This window comes from Rhinatrema bivittatum, chromosome 14 (genome assembly GCF_901001135.1).
Source record: "Rhinatrema bivittatum chromosome 14, aRhiBiv1.1, whole genome shotgun sequence".
NCBI classification, from domain to species: domain Eukaryota; kingdom Metazoa; phylum Chordata; class Amphibia; order Gymnophiona; family Rhinatrematidae; genus Rhinatrema; species Rhinatrema bivittatum.
The window spans coordinates 5,531,145-5,546,986 of NC_042628.1; the positions used below are offsets into that span (position 1 = coordinate 5,531,145).

Genomic DNA, 15,842 nt, shown 5'->3' on the forward strand with positions numbered 1-15,842 from the left:
GTAGACGAGTTATCTGGCTAAAGTCTCAGTTAGCCGGCTAATTATAATAGGCTAACTCTAGGACTGCTGTCCTGAAGATAGCCGGACAAGTTTTCTAGATAACTCTGAATATCAAAATTAGCCAACATCCCTGGGAACACCTCCAAGTTATCAGGATAAATAGCCAGGTAACTTGGAGGCAGTAATGCATGGGAATTTTGAAAGCCCATGGTTTGTTCGGCTAAGTCCTGAACTTACCTGTACAAACTATTTAAATATTAACCCTCCTTGTATAAGGTTTCTCAGGCTGAGGAAGACTTGTTACTGGGATAGGTAGAATAAGCCTTGCTAACTGTACAGATGCTTCTCTAAATCACAACTTAATGCTGAATGTGTAATTACCTAAATAATTATCACCCAGTGAAAAAGTTGAAGCAGAGGTGTTAAAATGTTCCCACTGTATAGTGAAATTTTTCATATTGTAATTTGTAGAACTTCTTTGAAGTTATAACTGTTTGAGCTGTCCATAGAGCAGAGTCTTGGAAGCAGGTCTATGTGGAAATGAATAATAAGAAGACACATGCAAACCATCAGCAGGTTATAAATCACTAGCAAGTGCAGCTTTTGAATTGTTGAGCCATGACGTCTGATCAGAACTTAACAATTGCAAATGCTTGAACATATTAGCAATCCATTTAATCACTGAAGGCCTGATTTATGAAGGCTTTTCTCCCATTCTGTGTCTATGGGAAAAAAAGTAAATAAGGCCCACCGTGAGGATGTTGTCAAGTCTTTAAATTAGAAAAGAAGAGAATTTCAATGCAGGCATTGAAATTTACGTCTGAGGATTTTTCTTTTTCCCGATTCCTGGTTCAGTATTCTGGTGACTAAACCTCCCCTTCTTCCTAGTCTCTATGAGAACTGCAGAAAAGAACTTGTCACATCTGAACTATTGTGTTTATTAATATTTTATAATGCTGTATTCCACAATGATTTCAGACATCTATGGCTCCTACTCAAGAGTATGCTGGTCAACTCACAGCAAGGGTTGAAGCAGGTCATGCATTAGGCCAGTGCAAATGCTTTCAGCATCTAAACCTTGACGGCTGTACCTCCTAGGATGCAGACAGGTTCAATGGTCCTCAACAGGGCTGGTGCAAGAGTATTTAGCTCCCTAGGCGAACCTTTGTCATGCGCCTCCATCCCTAGTTTACCTGCACAGCACTTCCTTCTTTGGCAGTATTGATTCTCCCCCTCTAGGCCTCAACCTGGTGAGATTTTGGTGCCCCCAAAATGTTGGTTCTGTAGGCGACTGCCTAGTTTGCCTAATGAAAACTCTGAGCCTGGTCCTTAGTGCACATTTCAGTGAAACTGTATACTACATGAGAAAGAGAAAGAAAGGGAGAGGAGAGCAAGATCTATAATGATCTTTTAATCTCAGACTTTCAGGGGGTAGCTTTAGTTTTCAAGAGAGTTTCAAAGTCTCTGACAACGTTCAACTGTAAGTTCTTTGATTTTAAAGACTAAATGGGCCACTTCCTTTTTCCAGTCCTGGTGACAGTGCAAAAAACATTTCTGTCATCCATGCTGAAATTGTTACCGTGGAAATGGCTGCGGAGGGTGATTTAGACAGAGATGCCAGGCAGCAAACAGCTCAATCAACAGCATTGCTTCGTTTTTACACTGTTTTCTACTTTTGGTTTCCTAACTGCAAAGCCACAAGATGGTTATTCCAGCAGCAAATCAGGAAAATGGATTTACAAGATATCTTGTTCACCTGAGATCCACTGCTTTCCAAACTGAGGTCTCCAGCTTCCCTACAGATATTTCTTCATCTCTTTTTAATTATTGCTCATTGACTAATCTCTTTGGAAAAGGCAGACCTCGAATAATGCAATGGATGGTCTTAAATCATGCAATTCAGTTTCACATCAACGGTCCAAAACATGTCAAACACTGCAACTGTTCCTCTTAAGCTTCCTTATTGTTTTTGCATGTAATCAACAAAGCAAACTCTCAACTGCTGGGCAAAAGAAGAAAATCTCCTTTTATTTCTGTTGATTTAATTGTCGAGTTACAGCATTAATCCTCTCAGGCAATGGGTTGGAAGGTGGATGAGAATAAAAATTAGTTGAGTCTATTACAATAGATGCCAAAGCACTTTAATTAATGCTCTGTAAAATTACAGTTTGATGAGGGATAACTTTAAAGATATAATTATGGTGGGCACAGTAATTAAAGTCATCCTATCCTGTAGCAAATGCCTCAGGCGTACAGCCAATGGAACGCTGCCTTCCTTGGCAATGGAGGACCAAGCTTCATAAACTGGAAAGCAACAGAGAGGCGACATCACTCAAATCAGTTGAGATAATTTTGTGTTTATGTTCCCATTAAAGAAGTTAAAAAGAACCAGCCATGAAATTTTGATGAAGATGCATTTTGTTATGCGAGCAACCTCAATTAGGTGAAGCATATGTGAAACGGCTATGAATGAGCTTGGTGAGGAGCATGACACTCCCGGCTCCTTCTAGTAAGGTAGGCCTTCTGAATGACTGATGGTCAGAATCTGCTCCCCTCCTCATAATCAAATCCTAATTTTCAAGGAATGTAAAACAGACTGCCTAGAACAAGGAGATGAGGTGCATCTTAAAGCATCCGACATGCTACACTCGTAGCAAAGCTCTGGCACTGCTGATTGGCTTGAGAAACATTTCTGGTGATGGTGGGAGCGGGGTAAGAGAGAGAGAGGTGGAAACAGTAAAGAATGCTTCTGACAAATCTTTCAGTTTTTAAGACTACCATTGGGTCATGCAGCTTGTGCTGATTTTGAAGGTTGTCCCAGTATACAGACCTCGCATATACGGCAGAAACCATCCAAACCTTACAGAAATCTGTGGGTGGCATCCATTAACGACAGTAATTGTCCTGCGATCAATGATGGATGCCCTCAGATTGCACATGTGAAGCTGAAATTGTGAATGTGTGATTATGGACTCTGGCTGCATATCAGTTTAACCCATTCCAGCTTTTCCTCTGAGCCCAGCTTAGCACATCAGAGTTTCTCATGTGCAAGGTATTGCTTAGGGTTTTCCTACCTATCCAAGGGTGACTAATTAAGCTTCCTGTAAAAACTGGGCTGTCTCAGATTGCTGGGCACTGGGAGCCTTGACAATGGTGAACTTGCAGGGCAAGTGCATCTGACGGGTGGTCTTAGTAATAGCCAGGTGCCCTGGATTGTCAGGAGAGCTTTGGTTCAGACCTTACTGCAGACATACTGTGCTTCAGTATATTCATCTTTATTCACTTGCAAACGTGGCAATCCATCGCATGACAGACGGAGGTGTACGTACGTGCAGAGTCTTGGACATTGTTCTTCCTGACTGACCTAAACTATCTCCAAGGAATTTATCATGCTTTGTGGAAAGTCTACCAAAGTGAGACTGGGATTAAGAGGAAAAGAAGCAGCTTGCTGATGGCATGCGATCATGCGGGGACCTAGATTTGATTTCTGTTCCACAGGCCAGCCAGGGCCAGGAATTCTAAGAGGGCGGTGTTCATAGCTCCCAGGGAGGGGAGGGAGGGATAAGAAGGGGGTGGGAGGCCCTAGCCACTGCTTAACAGTAACGCCCAGCTCCTAGACTCTGGGTCTGTGCTACTGTGTTCGGGGGGGGGGAAGGGGGGGTGAAGTTGGACTTCCAGCTGAGGACCCGATTGCTGCAGTGGCTCAGCTGAGTGAGATGGAAGGGGAGGAAATCTCCAGGCAGTTGTGAATGAAGCCTCATGGAGGCCCGCTGAGCTGGAGGAAACTGCCAGGACAGAAAAACGAAAAGCCCAACATCTTACTCATGACCTAAAGCTCTGCTCCGCATACCCATAAACCATGTAAGATTGCCAAGTGCAGACTCTAGAATGACTGGCTCGGGTCTTTGCTTCCATGTTGGTGCATCTTGACCCATCAGCAGTAATTCCTCTTTCTCATCTTCCCCTATCAATCTCAACCCATATTGTAGTTGGCAGCGAGGTTACTTCAGGGATTAGCTTCTAATGTCTCTAAGTATTGGAGTGGTGACAACTTATTACTTTTGTTTAGAGAAGCTTAAGGCACATTAGCGGACTTTACAATTGTCATTTTATAATGGCCCAGGTAGGGCTGAAGTCTGTGGGTTCTTTGCTCCTACAGAATTTAGCTCAAATTTCCAAAGCAGACTTATGTGCATAAGGTTGCTTGGAAAATTTGTGAGGTTTGCTGGAGTTTCGAGTGTGCAGATTTCCACGCAATCTTCCAAAGACTGAATGTACAGCGTGAGTGTAAATCCTTCCTCGGCCTCACAGAAAAGTACGGGTGAAATTGGGTTCATGCGCAGAAATCCTTTTGAAAATGAAGCCCAGAAGAAATTCTTGCTCTTTGGCACTCAGCTCGAATGTCCCCATTCCTGAATATTTTTCCTAGGGGCACTGCTACCACTGCAGCTCCCTGGGATCACACCTCCCTCCCCCTCATCCCCCTCTGCTCAGATCACTGGATCACTGGGCGACTGCACAGACGTTACCACGATCCGTCGCCTGCCCACACTGGACACCACCAGGGCTAAGGGTGGCCCTGTTTTAATACAGAGAAGGGCACCCCCTTCATTAAGGACATGATTGCTGGCATTGGCAGTAACTTCTGTGCACCATAGGGGCAATTGTCAAAAGCATACGGATCAATGCAGTGTCCGCCTGTATTCTTCTCTTCTCCATGAACTTTACACCAGTTTGCAAAGGGAAGAGTGCACATTTATTTATTTATTTATTTTTATATACCACTTTCATTGGGGTATATCACATCGGTTCACATTATAACTATGTAATAGTAAGAGAAGGATCTTACTATTTATACATTAAACACTGAACATTGATACATTAGAAATTAGAACTTAGAACTAAAGGCTAGGAGGCGATATAAACATAACGGTTGAAACCTAATTAATACATTTTAACATATAACCATTGATACATTATAGGTTGGAACTATGGACTAGAGAGCCTTATAATTAGAACATTATAGTATATAACCAAAATAATTTGAGGATGAGTGGCCTTACTATTTATGCATTAAACACTGAACATTGATACATTAGAAATTAGAAATAAAGGTTAGAAGGCGATATAAATATAACAGTTGAAACATAATTAGTACATTTTAACATATAACCATTGATACATTGTAGGTTAGAATTATGGGCTAGGGAGCCTTGTAAATAGAACATTTTAGTATATAACCAAAATATTTTGAGGATGAGTAGCCTTATTATTGATACATAGTAAAATTGGAATGATCGAAAACATTGGTAAAAAATATTGTGACGGCGAAACATGGACAGAGTATGGGTGGGAAGTTTAGATTGCTGGGGGGGAGTGGGGGGTTGGGCTGAAGGGGGCGGGGGGGTAGGTGGGAGGGTCTGCTGGAGGGGGCGGGGGGCAGGGGGGGAGAATTAGTCTGTGTGTTGGTAGGCTTTTTGGATTAGCCAGGTTTTCAAGTATTTTTTGAATGTTTGTGTGGACTGTTCCAGTCTTATTTGGGGGGGGGTAGCTTGTTCCAGAGGGAGGGGCCTGCTACTGAGATGGTGCGTGGTCTGGTGGAGGTGAGGTGAGTAAGTTTTGTGTGAGGGATGGCAAGTAGGCCAGTGCTTTGGGACCGCAGGTTTCTTTGGTAGTCAAGATGGTGTGGAGAGTCCTTAAGCCATTTGATTTTGTCGTTGTTGATGGTTTTGTGCAGGAGGGTGAGGATTTTGTATTGAGACCTGTATGCTATGGGGAGCCAATGGAGTTCTTTTAGGTATAGGGGTGATGTGTGAGGAGCGCTTGCAGTTTGTGAGGGATCTGGCTGCTGCATTTTGCAGAAGTTGAAGGGGTTTGGTGGTGGATGCAGGGAGTCCGAGGAGGAGGGAGTTACAATAGTCCAGCTTGGAGAAGATCAGGGATTGTAGTACTGTGCAGTAATCGTGGTTGAATAGCAGGGGTTTGAGCTTTTTGAAGATTTGGAGTTTGTAGTAGGACTCTTTGATTGTTGAGTTGATGTGTTTTTTCATGTTGAGTTCGGAGTCCAGAGTGATACCAAGGTCTTTTACTTCGTTGGTGAGGTTGATGTTTAGTTGCGTGAAAGCGTTGTCCTGGGTGATCTTTGTGGCGGGTTTGTTAGAGATGTGTAGTATTTCTGTTTTTTTGTGCTTAAGAGTGAGTGATATCTGAGTGAGGAGTTTATTTATTTGGATGTAGATGGATTCCCATAGTGAGATGGTGTTTGGTATGTTTTCTTTTTGCTTTCCATAGGGAACAAATGTCAGAAATATACTTTACACCTCCTTTTTCCCTGAAAAACAACATACACAGTAATGAAAGTGCATCTGGAAGCATCTTCCCCAAGCTAATCCTGCACCTGATCCCACCTTTCTTTCCACATTTGTTCGATGTACTTGTACCCACATACCAGGGTGGGCAACTTTCAGACAGACTTTTTACTCGGGTAAACAGTCATTTACATAGGTAAATGACGTTTGCAAATTCACAATTATTTTTTAAAAATAGCCTTAGTATAGAGTCTACAGTATTAAAGGAAACGGAAAATAAACAGAGACAGGCCCAGACTGCCTGTGACAGCTATACATTGAGATAACGTGATGGAACAGATATTAACATCACCAAGACAGCTCCTGAACCTGACCAATCTGTACAAAGTGTTGTTGAAGCACCCAGCTAGGCCTTATTAGGATGCAACAGTAAATGATTGATTTGCATTTGTAGACAGAGTCCAGAACAGATGGTGAAGGCTTAGTTAATGCTTCTTCCATGAAAATTACCTATGTAATTTCTTCTAGATTGTTCCCTACAAAAGGAGACTTGTCCACTAGGGCAGGGTTTATAAGGAGAATCCATTCTAATTGCTCCTCGTACATGTTTGTGAGTTGTTGTTATTGTTATTGTGTTTCCTTTCAGTTTATTTTTGACTGTAGTCATGTAATTTTTCATGGTGAAAAAAGCTTTTGAAAACTAGTAGATAATTCTAAGTTAGAGAACACATGTGTATAAGTTTCGATATTATCCATCTACCTCAAATGGTAGAGAAGCCAACAAAGCTGACTTGTACAGAATAGGAGCGGTCAAATAGACCAAACAACCCACAGACAAAAAAAAAATAGAAGAGTGAATAAAGTTTAATAACCCTATCCTTCGCCTCCTTTAGAAAGTCATTAAGACCTGGGATCATAAACGATAAGTAAACGAGCTAAAAGTTGGTGGGGTTTCATTGATATGGCATACACAACATCACGTAAGTGGAAGAACACTTCTGATATGCCCATCCAAGTTTTTTTTTATGACATAAGTAAAAACTATTTGTCATAATGTCTTTGAACACGTTCTTAACTGCATAAAAAACTTCCTTAAAAAATGCAATCTGGTATGTGATTAAAATTCTGGGTAAGACACAGTTTAAGCACCATAGCTGTGAAAACTGAGCCAGGCAATAACTGTTGTTTGTTGTGATCCTTTAGCTCATTTATCACCGTTTATGATACCAGGTCTTAATGTCTTTCTAAAGGAGGCAAGGGTTAGTGTTATTAAACTTTATTCACGCTTCTGTTCTTTTGCAGAATAGGAGAGGTGACAAAGTCAAAAGCAAAAAATGGTGGGAGAGTTTTAGTTCATTCCCAGATATAAGTGGGAGCATGTAGCAGGTGACCCAGCATTGGTGATAGGACAGCTTGGCTATATTCCCCAGCTAACCTTCAATCTACTGCAGGCTGTCAAGCTTGTTCAACTGACAGCTGAGAGATCTCCTTAGCACAGAGTATGGTGATAGAGTCCTCATCTGCCAACATCAACTAAGTTGCCAAGTAACATTTTGTGCCAGATTTTTTTTCAAAAGCGTTTATGTGCATAAAATATGTTTTTAAGCGAGTAAATGGGCTTTGTATGCATAAAAGTGCATGCGGGATCGATTTTGCATCTACGTTTAGGCATCCTAGAAAGAGGCATTCACAGAGGTGGAATTGGGACAGGGAAACCATTTATGAGCACATTTTCAGTTTTCAAAAGTATGCAGGTAAATGTGCACACGTGCATTTACACCTGCTCCCCATGCTGAGCGTCACATACATGCACACGCAATCTTACATGCACAAGCTTGCCTAGAAAATACTGGCCGAAGTCTGCATGAACTTTCTACATACAGGATTCAGCCCTCTTAGTTTTGTTGACATTTATGAGGTCCATATTCAGCATCGTTTGTCAGCTAAGTTCGGACTCAGCTGGACAAACGGAAGGATTTGTAAATCCCACCGTGCTGAGCGGCCCTGAGATAGCCAGATATAAAGTTATCCGGTTAGCTCAGGGACGGCGATTCTGGGGTGACGCCGGTCATTCATCCGTCTTAACAGGGTAAATGGTTTTCAGCGATACACGGCTAACATAGCCACATAACTTTAGGACAGCTGAAGAGCAGAATTCGCATGCAAACATTTTAACATTTTGAAAAGTACGTGCATAACTCCAGTCCCCACCTGGATTGTTCTCTGAGATGCATACGGAGTGCATGCTTGTTTTCCCTGCTTGTCAGGCAAGCAGTTTATGCAAGCAGAACTGCTTCCTCTCATGACCCAATCTGATGCCACTCTTCCAACCACCACAGGGAACTTTAAGCACCTGGAAATACGTTTTTGAAAATAAAGTCTTAATAGTAAAAATGTTTGATTGAGAAAGTTTCTTAATTCTTCTTCTGTGTACTTTTCAAATCTTGCACAGTCCAAAAGGGCACCGTTTTCTGCTAGTTTTATTAATACCAAGAGACCAACCCACAATAAAATCCTTTGCTTCAGGGGAGAAAGCACTAAGAGCTGCTTTGTTGTCCCTAAAGACTCCCTCCACATTTAAGAATATTAGAGAAAGCCCGTAATGCCCTTCCATGTACTGCCATGCAATAAATCTTGTCAGATGAAAGTCTCTTTCCTTATTCCAGGACATTTCATCAAGAAAGCAGCTATATCTCAACTTGCTGGCCCTGAATGTAATATCCCTACATCGGCTAACTGTAGTGCAGGTATGATTTATGTTACCTGCGGGCTTAATATGGAGAGATTTTAACTGAATCAGCTTCTTTGACTGATCATGTTAAGGGGCAAAAGTTAAATATCCCCACATAGATGCAGACTACGCAGATGCTATTCTCGTGTGTACTTCAGGAACAAAATTTCAAGAGGAAGCTACCCACGGTGTTTTTCTGTGAAAACTAGCAGATGCAAAGATTGCAGGTTAAAAGCGCCTGCGTGGTTTGGGCCGGCAAATTAGTAAGCGTACGTTTGAAAATCGAATCTGCGCATGGCTGTTTTCCTCCCCATCTGACCACACCCCCAGCCAGACCTCTTTCTAATGTGGCTATGGAAGCCGCACATATTCTCCATGGCACTTTTCAGTTTGGCTGTTTTACCCTGCCCTGTCCACCAACAGTCTCTGCTTTGATAGCTCTACCTCTTTCTCTGCTGAGTTGCACTGATTGATTGCAGGTTAGCTTGTATTAGGAATGTGCTAAGGCCATTTAGGGTGCACAAAAACTAGCCCCTGATCTAAGGCGTTACTATGTATGTTTAGAGTCCCCAATTACAGGTCCCCATTCCAGCAGCACCCGCCCGTAAGAACCCCTGAAGGATTTCTACCCATCCCCCTACCTGGTGGACCTCCAGTGCTTAGTGCATGGTCAGCAGGACATCATCTGATGCCACTGTGCTGTTTGTTATTGGGCAGTGGTGGAAAGGGATGGACACACAAAAATTTCACTGCTGTTTGTTTTTTTTCATTTTGGGTTTTTTTCTTTATTTTTCATTTTATTTTATATTAATTTAATTTTGTTTAGTTTAAATGAAATAAACATAAAACCAGAAAGAAATAGAAAAAATAAAAAGAAAGAAACATTCCACCAACTGTCCCCCACCCCAGTACCAACACAAAAAAGGCCTTTCCCCAATCTCCCCCCTCCCGAAGGACAATAGCCTACTCCATCCTTGGGTCATAGCAAGCCAAATGGGGCAGAAGCAACTCCCTGTTACTCCTGCCCTGCCCGGTCCCAGTTTCAAAATGGCGCTGGCTGGCACCATTCTGTTGTGTGACTAAATGCTACACAAAATAGCAGTGACCTCACTGCAAGCTGGGACCCTCTGCCCCAGTGCGTTTGCCACCACCCTGTGGATGGGACAGGTCACTGCCGTGGGTGATGGTTAGCGGATGGCCAGGGAGGCTTTCAAAAAGGCTGGGGGCAGGATTGTGTAGCAGCTGTTTTTGGGGGAGGGGAATTGCTGACTTTCTGAAATGAAAGTCAATTAGAAACCCCCAAATTTTGGGTTCCTTTTGAAATGAAATGAACTGAAACATGAGGCTTTCCCATCGCATTTATCATTTCAGCTGAAAATGAATGCACAGTCCTAGAGCTCTCTCTTACTTTTTACTAAAAAAAATGATAAAAGGGGGTCTTCTGGGGGATTCTGGTTGCCAGGGATGACTCACAAAAAAATTAAGTGCATCACCCATTAAATGGATTTGGATTTTAGATTTAATTACTCCAAATCCATGCTCAAGACGAGGTACAGTTCAGGGATTGTAGTTATTCCCTTGCCCAACACAGCTCACAATCTAAGTTGTACCTGAGGTAATGGAGGGTGAAGTGATTTGCCCAAAGTCACAAGGGACATTGTGGAAGATGTCCCAAAGCAAAGAACGTCAAGCAGCATTGTCTGAATTATCGAGAAGGCTCCTCACCCAGTAAAGTATTGCTAGCAGCAATTTATGGGTTTGACAGTTGCTTGGTTTTGATTGATTGTAAATATTATTACTCATCATCAGACTTGGGGGTAACCTGCACGGAGCAGCAGATTCTACCATAAGAAGCCTGCTGGGCAAACTGGATGGGGCATCTGGTCCTTTTCTGCCATCATTACAATGTTTCTATGATCCTTGGTTCTCAGCCTGCTGTTTTAGTTTGCATAGCATAATTTTTAGCACAGGTTTTACTACATAGACTCCAAAGTGGCATTTATGTAATTGTCTTTTCTTTTAAGTAGATAAATACATTTTATACTTCTCAAAAAATTAAATGGCTTGGTCTTTCTTTCTGTACAATACTCTTAAATGTTGACGTCTTTCTTTGGTGCCATGAACACTTCTCCACTCTTCACTGCATTGCAGTGATTTGAGTTCCAGTCTGGCAGTGTACATGAAATTAAGTCAGAAGTAAACTGCACGATTCCCTGCTAGATGTGTCAATGAAGGACAGTTTGCTAGAAAACCCCCCCCCCAAGTCAGATGCATAATGATGTGGATGCATCAAAGATACTTCCACTAGCATCACATGATCAAATGCAATGGCCATTGGCACTGTGATGCATTTTTTAAATCCTAGAAAAAAAAGAGCCAATATTTCTGTAAAATATGATGAATTACTCAATAATATGTCTATTATTTGTATTCATTTGTAGCCTGCAAACTGGGGTTACTGTATCTTGGAAGCAAAGTGTTTTGAAAAACATACAATTCATAACGTACGGTACTTTCAGTAGCTCCAGATAGAAAGATCCTATTAATGTGTCCAGAATCCTAAGAGCCAATGATATCAACCTAAAGCCACGTCTTGAGGACATTTTGGTTTTAGCTTTGCTTCTTTCAATCCTGATTTAACAGAGCCCTACAGTTTGCTCTAGTGAGGGGCAGGCGCCTGGCACCTACAGCGTCTGCCCTGGCTGGTATAGTCGCTTGGTGTTGCATTGGCAAGACTTTCAAGAGCTGAGTGACATGAAGGCATCTCGTTCTCTCTCTGCAACGGATGCGACCAGTGTGGAACTAATTTTGATGGAAAGCTACAATTTCAGCCTCTAAACTCGCAGAAACATAAAAAGGAAAAGCTTCGTCTGTGACCCGCTTTGATGGTTTGCAATGTTCTGCCGCCGCTGACTTTCTCAAGGTAGCAGCGATTCTTCTAATTGGGCCCCACGCCACTATAAGAAGTAAGAACTTCATCCTCCGCACATGATAGGTTTTCTTTCATTCTTTCTTTATTTCCCCTTGTCATTTCTTTGAAACTATGACAACCACTGCAGAGATTAAAAAAGAAAATTATTAAATCAAAACAACATGCCTGCAAGTCGAGGAATTTGTCCGTGTTCATCAGAAGGAGATCTGAGGATCCTTGAGGATTTCCTTTCTTCCAGCAAGATAATTGTCTGTCTGGAAATTCCTTTGTGTAGTGACGTGCCTTTCATTTCATTTCATTTTTGTATCTGTTTTTCTTTTTGTCTTGCACGGCTGAAGTGGGTCAGAACAGAGAAAGATGGGAGGCACATTCTTAAATGGGACCCCTGCTCGCAGGCTGAGTCAAGGTTTGAATAGACTCCTCGGTTTCAAAAAAATTAAAGAAAGGGGGGGAAAAAAAGATTTGTTTTATATCAATTCACATTTCAATTTGTCATCGGGGCTATGGGTTAGTGCAGAGCTTCGCACAGCTGGTTTCACATCTGCTTTGCACTATAGCCTGTCTTCCAGAGCCATTATCTGAATACATATTATTCTTTCCGTAATCACATATTCTCTTTAGCCTATTTCTTTCTGAAGCTACAGGTCAGGCTTTTCCCCCTCTTGCCCCTGTCCCTCAATCGTCACCTTAGTTCCAAAGTAGATTTACCTGCTCTTAAGGAGCTATGGCAGGGGGATGTAATAAGGGGACGGGTGTGATCAAGCAGACTAAGGAGCCTATTTACTAAAGGTTATGATCTCCTTAGTAAATGATCTCCTGAGGTTGATAGGTTTCCACTACTAATTGCAGAATGCGCCAGTAAATGTTGAACCTTCACTTAGGATGTGAGAAGAGGGATCCCAAAGCTGATCCTGGACAGAGGATGAGATGGAAATGTTTCTCTCTTGAGCTAAATCTGGTATATGAACGGGAAGAGGAGGAGCATAAGGGAAACCAGGCTTATGTTGATAGGCTTCTTCCACTAGCTCAGGCTGGGAAAATGCTGCCCTTTTGATAAATCATAGAAGTTGGAGGCTCAAATCCAGAAGTCGTCATAGTCTATAGCCTGCAGAAAGCTTCAGTGAGTTTCCCCCTCCCCACCCCTCCTTTCCAGGAGCTTAGGCCCATGATTTCAAGCTTGGCATGCAGTACATCAGAGAACTATAAATTCACTCCCCTGTGATTTCTCAAAGCCTCTCAGGGAGGATTGCGCCTCTGCAGCCATGTCCTGATAGTCCCAGCGGGGGCTTGAGTGCAACTGGGTGGGTGACACTTTAAAGACCTGAAATTAGTGAAAAGCCGCTTGAGGAGAATTTGAACCTGGAGAGCTATAATTTGGACTCAGAAAGTACAGCAGGTAGAGTAGGTGTTAGGCATCATCTTACCACTCAAACCCTGCTGCTGACATGCCTGACTCTTCCTTGGCCATGAGTGATGAATGGACTGTGCTTCTTTCCATCGTAATTTGGTTCGGCGCAAGTCAGATGTGCAACACTGAGATTAAACCCTGCCATGCATTTCAAGATTGCTTGCATGGTAGTCCAATATTTTTAACCTCCTAGAGAGCCAACGACAGAGGGTTGAGGGTTTCTACCAGGGCAGGGCAGTTTACTGTAACATTTGTGCTTATAGAGAACTGTGACATCGCCTGTTATTTCTAGCTGTATCTTCTCCTATGTGCAAAAATAAGGCGCCCCATTCACTATTGCACCTGCTCTTATATCCAGTATGGCATTAAGTCATGATATCTGGGGGGGATGAGGTGGGACAGGAGAGGTACATGAGGAGGAAACAGAAGAGGCTCAAAATTTCAGTGCTCCATTAAGTTCAGTTAAAATCAGCTCCCAACATTTGACAACCCTTGAGATAAATACCAGACTAAGCTGGGAACACCAGGTGGGTCGATCATGAAGCAGCCACAAATGCCAGATATATGGATGGGACAGAATGGCCAATAGATTTAACAGGAGAGATGGTTTTATTGCTAATTAACAGAAGATGGCTGAGTTTATACATTTTTTGGCTGGTTCAGGTCTATTCAAAATATCTTTTCAAAAATGAACACGGTGTCAGAACAGCTGCTGAGCCTCAGGATTTCTTTTTCATCGTGTTGCTTCCACTTCACCTGCCACTAATAAAACGTTGATTTTAAAACCTGAAAAAGAAAAAGTGCACCGTTTATTGACCTCTGGAGTATCATTGCCAGTTTTTGAGATAATTGGCTTTGATGGTGATGTTCCATCGCATTTTTATTACACAAAAATTAGATTTTAAATGTGATATTTAAGAACAGACAAATCTTGATTTGCTTCCCAACTTTGTGAGCCAAGAACTTTCAGGCAATCAGTGATAAACTTACAAAGGGCTTTAAGGTGGGGAAACCTGTCACATTATGAAATTGGACTCCAGGTCTGCTTAATGAAGTGTGAACAGCAGTGCATGTTACATTTAAAAGGTTGTTTTACATTAAGTGCCATTGCAGTGTAGCCAAAGAAACAAGAAGGGTGCAGTATAGCAAAGGATATCCTATAATGGAAGTCCAGGTTGCAGTAAGGCCAGGCATGATGCAGTGATGTTATGGACATCGAAACTCAAATCCATGAAGTGGGAAATACCTTGCAACATCCCAAACTTCCAAACATTTTTATCAGATCATCTTAATTTGTCTTTTGGATAGCCCAATGTGTTCCAACTTCCAATTGGCTAGAGGTGGCTAATTAATGTTTTAGTTTGTGAAAACTATTTAGAATATGTTGGAAATGTGGTTGGCTTCCATAAGTCTTAACTATTTAAAATAAGGTACATTCTGATTCAGCCACTAGAGGCATCAACTTTCTACTCTGGGACAGGTCTTTTTTTTTTTAATGCAAGTAGAAAGTGCAGTGTTAGTGCCCCAGAAATAAAATAAGGGAAGAGTCAGCCAACAAAGACGATGAGTAGACTTGTACCTTTATTAGGGTATGGAAACTTTATAAAAACAAACTGTAGGGACTATATTTCCTCAGACAAGAGAACCCAATACCAATGAAAGCTTGGTCGTATCTGAAGACAAGATGTATGTGGTCTCAAAAGCTAATGCACTTCATCATTGGCCAATACTTACATTTATCCAATGAAAGACAGAAGAACCTGCAAAGACTCTAGCTTTCTCCAAGATCAATATGGTCAGTAGAACTCTGTCCTATATAATATATTTAAACATGATATTCTATGAATGTTGAATATCTTTAATACAACAGTATCAAAGGTTAAAACAAAAAATCGAGTGTGGGAATGAGCGGTGATTTCACAGGCCTGGTCTGACTCTGGGCTTTCTTAAAACATAATCTTTAATATACCCAGTTTCAGTCATATACACAACAATAAACTGCCTTCACCTTCAGACAGGGTACTCTCTCTACTCACAGTTTGTACTGCTTTGTCTCAGCTCAGTGTTTGCACAGGAGCTGAGACGAGTTATGTTACAGGAGCTGCCTTCCTCCAGGAGACCTGGGCCTGGTCTGGTTTATCCCTACCTGAATCCCAGCTCTTATTCCCCCGTCTCTGGTTACGCGCTCTGAGCTGCCCCTGCCCCGCAGTATCCCACCCATAGAGCATGCTCTCCTTAAGGCATTTAAAGTGCACCAGACATCTAGCCTGGTCCTGCACAGGTAAATAGGGGAACATTAGGGGTACTGCCGCACTACATAAAAACACAATTCAACAATTAACATATTTCCTCTTCATATATCATTTTCAAAATGATTAAATATTGAAATAAAAGACAATGACATTAACATATTCCTTTGAAAAGGCTAGATTAGTGAAAAAGACAGTCTCTTGATTTGGTTTT

General features: G+C 41.9%; 1 protein-coding gene across 1 annotated transcript in view; it reads left to right on the forward strand.

Moving 5' to 3' along the window:
* Positions 1 to 15,842, forward strand: part of CACNA1H (calcium voltage-gated channel subunit alpha1 H) — a 449,793-nt gene that overhangs the window by 121,038 nt on the left and 312,913 nt on the right.